At 43.2% G+C, this 5253-nt stretch overlaps 1 non-coding gene across 1 annotated transcript; it reads left to right on the forward strand.

The window, feature by feature from the left end:
- The first annotated feature begins 3610 nt into the window (after positions 1 to 3610).
- Positions 3611 to 3713, forward strand: LOC149840293 (small nucleolar RNA R71). Its single transcript, XR_016431736.1, has one exon. It is a non-coding gene; the product is annotated as a small nucleolar RNA R71 (small nucleolar RNA).
- Positions 3714 to 5253: the final 1540 nt, after the last annotated feature.

The raw sequence follows: 5253 nt of genomic DNA on the forward strand, positions 1-5253 counted from the left end.
CTGCTCGTCGAGGAAAGAATCACTGATCGGCTTCTGATCCTGCGTGGTCTCCACGATCAGTCTGGAAAGATGGTCTGCTACTACATTCTCGCTTCCCTTCTTATCTCGAATCTCGAGATCAAACTCTTGTAGTAGTAGAACCCAACGAATCAATCTCGGTTTGGTGTCTTTCTTATTCAACAAATATTTCAATGCAGAATGGTTAGAATAGACAACCACCTTCGAACCGAGTAAATAGGACCTAAATTTGTCCAATGCGAAAACTACCGCAAGTAGTTCCTTCTCTGTCGTAGTATAATTCATCTGGGCATTCGACAGAGTTCTACTCGCATAGTAGATCACATAGGGCTTCCTATCAATGCGTTGTCCTAAAATGGCCCCCATAGCGTAATCAGATGCATCGCACATAATCTCAAATGGGAGAGTCCAATCTGGAGGTCTCAAAATAGGTGCAGTAATCAAGGCCTCTTTGAGAATCTCAAAGGCCTTCATACAATCCTCACCGAAAACAAAGGGCTGGTCTTTCTCCAATAAAGTGCAGAGCAGTCGAGAGATTTTGCTGAAATCTTTTATGAACCGCCTGTAAAATCCCACATGCCCTAACAATGATCGAATCTGCCTCACAGAGGTGGGTGGAGTCAAACGGGAAATGGATTCCACCTTCGCTCTGTCAACCTCAATACCACGCTTGGACACAATATGTCCTAGCACAATCCCCTCCTGGACCATAAAATGGCTCTTTTCCCAACTCAGGACGAGATTGGTCTCCACACACCTACTCAGTACTCGAGCAAGTTTTTGGAGGCAATCTTCAAAAGAAGAGCCATACACTAAAAAGTCGTCCATAAAAACTTCCATCACATCATCAATCATGTCCGAGAAGATAGCAAGCATGCACCTCTGAAAAGTAGCTGGGGCATTACAGAGCCCAAACGGCATACGTCTAAACGCGAAGGTGCCATAAGGACATGTAAATGTGGTCTTCTCCTGGTCATCAGGATGGACAGCTACCTGATTGTATCCTGAATATCCATCTAAAAAGCAGTAGTAGCTCTGCCCTGCGAGTCTTTCTAAGATCTGATCAATGAATGGCAATGGGAAATGATCTTTCCTAGTTGCCACATTCAGCTTCCTATAATCGATGCAGACTCGCCATCCTGTAGTGGTCCTCATCGGAATTCTCTCGCCCTTCTCGTTCTCAACCACAGTGAGTCCTGACTTCTTTGGCACAACCTGAATCGGACTGACCCACTGGCTATCAGAAATAGGGTAAATGATTCCGGCATCCAACCACTTCACCACCTCTTTCTTCACCACTTCCTTCATGTTGGGATTTAGCCTTCTCTGCATATCCCTAAATGGCTTGACTTCCTCATCACAATGGATTCTATGCATGCAGAATGAAGGATCAATCCCCTTCAGATCAACAACTCCCCAGCCAATCGCTGCCTTGTGCTCTCGAAGAATAGTCAGCAGTCTCTGTTCCTGCTCCTCAGTGAGCAAGGACGAGATGATCACAGGCAGAGTCTCATCATCTCCGAGATAAGCATACTTGAGTGAATCCGGTAAGGGTTTCAACTCGAGTTTCGGAGGTGACTCGATCGACGATTTGGCAGGGATCTCCGCAAGTGGTGGAAGAGGCTCCCTGACAGCTCCCCAAGGTGGTCTCTCCGACGACACTCTAGACACATCTACACTATCTACACCGCTATTCTTCTCTATATGGTACAAATCTAAAGAATCCTCAGTAATGTACAACTCGGGCTACTCCTCCACTAACTCCTGTGCAATGTCTACATGAAAGCAGTCCATGTCTTCTGCTGGTCCCATTGCGGCATTGAAAATATTCAGCTTTACCTTCCTATTGCCGAATGAGAGATCCATGTCTCCGGTCCTACAGTTGATGCACGCATTGGCAGTCGCCAAGAATGGTCTGCCTAAAATAATCGGAGTCTGGTGTTGGCTATCTACTCCTTCCATATCAAGAATAATGAAATCGACTGGAAAATAAAAGTCATCCACCTTAACTAGCACGTCCTCCAAAACACCTCTCGGTACCTTGACGGAACGATCTGCCAGCTGCAGTGTAATCGGAGTCGATCTCATCTCTCCTAGCCCGAAAGAATCAAAGAAATATCCGGGCAGAATGTTCATGCTTGCTTCAAGATCGAGCAATGCGCGTTCTATCCGGATGTTCCCTATAGTACAAGCAATGATAGGGGCTCCGGGGTCCTTGAGCTTTGGTGGTGTCTGATGCTGAAGTACTGAACTCACCTGCTCAGTCAGATGGACCCTGTTAGGAACTCTCTCTCTAGATTTACGCTTCTGCGTACATAGTTCCTTCAAGAATTTGGCATATGCCGGCACCTGCTGAATAGCATCGAGCAAAGGTAGGTTGATCTGCACATGCTTGAAGATGTCAAGCATGTCCTGGATCTTCGCACCTTGCTTTCCTCTATATCCAGGAGACTCTAATGCTTTGGGATAGGGTGGTGGGGGAATATACTCTGCTGGCTCCTCCTCTTTGTGAGAAGGCTCACTCCTATCCTTCTTCTTCTCTGAGGATGAAGATAAAGATGATGGGGATGATGATGGGGATGAGGATGATGGCTGAGCCGACGTAGGTGAAACAATGGTCTCTGGCTCCTCTATCCTCTCTCTACTCTCTCGCTCTCTGCTCTCGACGTGATACTCACGTTCACTCCTCAAGGCCATAACTGATTTAGCCTGCTGCTGTGTCTCAGTATGAAATAGGCCTCCAGTCATCTGGTCCTTACCCTTCGGGTTCATGACAGCCTGACTCGGCAATGTACCCTCGGGTCTCCTACTAATAGCCTCAGCTAACTGTCCCATTTGCGACTCTAACTTCGCAATGGACTGCGTATGTGAGCTCAAAATCTGGCTACACTTCTCGAAGGCGTTCTGATTAGAGGTTTTCACCTCTTGGAATGCCTGGAGAAGTCTCTCTTCAAAAGATGTCTGCGGGGCAGACTCCTGCTGAATCGGGGGAGTGACAGAAGAAGAAGAAGACTGAGAATAGTTCGGTCTTTGAAATGACTGAGTAAAAGATTGCTGCCGAACTGGCTGAGAGGATGTAGGCATCTGCATGGAAGACTGTGGATTCTTCCATGAAAAATTGGGATGGTTATGCCAACCCGGATTATATGTCGATGAAAATGGGTTATTCGGCGGTCTGACGTAACCCTGAGCTGCCTGAACTTGTTCTTGAACAAATTCAGGGTACTGAGCTACCGAAGGGCACTCAGTGATCTCGTGTGCCGGACTGGCACAAAGAGTACACACCTGCTGTGTAGTGGATGGTCCTGAGAGAAGCTGGTCCAGCTTCTGAGCAATCATGTCTACCTTGCACTGTAGTGCAGTAGATGGACCAATCTCAAGAACACCAGCTTTCTTCTGAATGCTGGGTGTGGCTCTATCAGATTGAGAGCTCGAAGCATGGTGGAGTGAATTCTCGGCCAATGTATCAAATAGCCTCCATGCTTCGTCCTCACTATTCAGCATGAATGTCCCTCCACATGAAGAGTCGATCATCTGACGATTCTTGTCAGACAATCCATCATAGAAGCTCTGCACCAGTTGCCATTTCGGCACCTGATGATGGGGACATTTCCTAAGGAGATCCTTCATTCTCTCCCAGGTCTCATGAAAGCGCTCACCATCTAGCTCTGAAAAGCTAGTGATGGCTCTACGATATTGGTTCGTGCGACCAATGGGAAAGTATTTCCGAAGAAACTCCTATTGCAACTGATCCCAGGACTCTATTTCTACAGAATCTAAGGACTTTAGCCAATACTTGGCTTTGTCCTTCAATGAAAAGGGGAATAGAGTCAACCTCAACGCATCATCATCGAAATTCTGTATCTTAACAATAGAACAGATTTCGAGGAATTCATCTAAATGTCGGTAGGGATCCTCATGACTAAGGCCATAAAAGGATGGAAGCATCTGAATAATGCTGGCCTTAATCTCGTAATGCGGTGCTCCTACATCGGGTCTCTGAATGCATGATGCCTGCACATAATCTGTGGGAATGAAGTATTCCCGCAGAGGGCGTGAAAGAACTGGGGGTGGAGGTGGAGGATCCATGTCAGCCATTGTTGCCGAACTTCGATGAGAATGTAAAATTCTCTCTGGGTTGTCAACAAATGGGTGTAATGGGGTTCCTAGACCTCGTCGCCCCTGCATACACTGGTACTAAGACCAGTGTAAGCAAACGACCTAAATCTAAAAAAAAAATAAACTAACACAGGTACTAAAATGTAAATAACACAAAATAGACAATTCCGAAACAAATATGCTAAACTAATTATGTCAGAATGATCTAACTAAGTAAATGAAATAACAAATTAAACTACTCTAAAGTACTGAAAAGATAAATACAGGAAATCACAAACTAAGTTTTTCTAAAACCCACCTGTCTAATCGCTCCTTGCAGAATGAATTTCAATTGAATCCTAGAAACAACAGAACATAAATCCTATATTTACTAACTATGTTAATCCTATATTCACTTACTAATCCTACCAACTAAAAATAAAACAACTAATTAACTAACTAAAACAAATTAATAAATCAAACTCTAAGAAATAAAGTAATTAATGCACCGTTCCCCAGCAATGGCGCCAAAATTTGGTTGATATGTTGAAATGATCTTTTTTTTAAAATAATTATTTTCAATAAAACTTTGGAAAATCGTCAACCAAAAAATATAAAAACCGACTTTCCACAAAGTGGTAAGTACGGGTCGAATCCTCAGGGAACAGGAATTAATCACAATATTTCTAGAAAATTTAATTTATTAATGACAAATGTCAATCTACAATTATAAAGTTAATACAACTACAATTAATCACTAAAAGGAAAATAAACAAGCACTCAGTCTTCTGCTCCACACCAAGGGTCTTTCCGTCTTTTCGCCAATTAGAGAATCTATGCACTTGGACAATAACCCTGGAAACTAAATATGCTTTTCACCTAAAAATGCAGAAAATACAAAGTTAGTATTCTATTCTAACAATGCAAACAATAACTAAAACTAGTACTAATTTTACAAAAATAATAAAACAAATGCTACTTATCAAACAAAAATTAAATAAAATACTAAATTAATTCTAAAATTAACCAAATTACTTCTACTAATGCTGTATGATGATTATGCAGCTCCTAAAATGCAGAAACTACTGAAAACAAGCCTAAAATGCCGAAACTAAGAAAATTATGAAACTGCCCCTA

Source organism: Nuphar pumila, chromosome 4 (assembly GCF_984573655.1).
Source record: "Nuphar pumila chromosome 4, dmNupPumi1.hap1.1, whole genome shotgun sequence".
Taxonomy (NCBI): domain Eukaryota; kingdom Viridiplantae; phylum Streptophyta; class Magnoliopsida; order Nymphaeales; family Nymphaeaceae; genus Nuphar; species Nuphar pumila.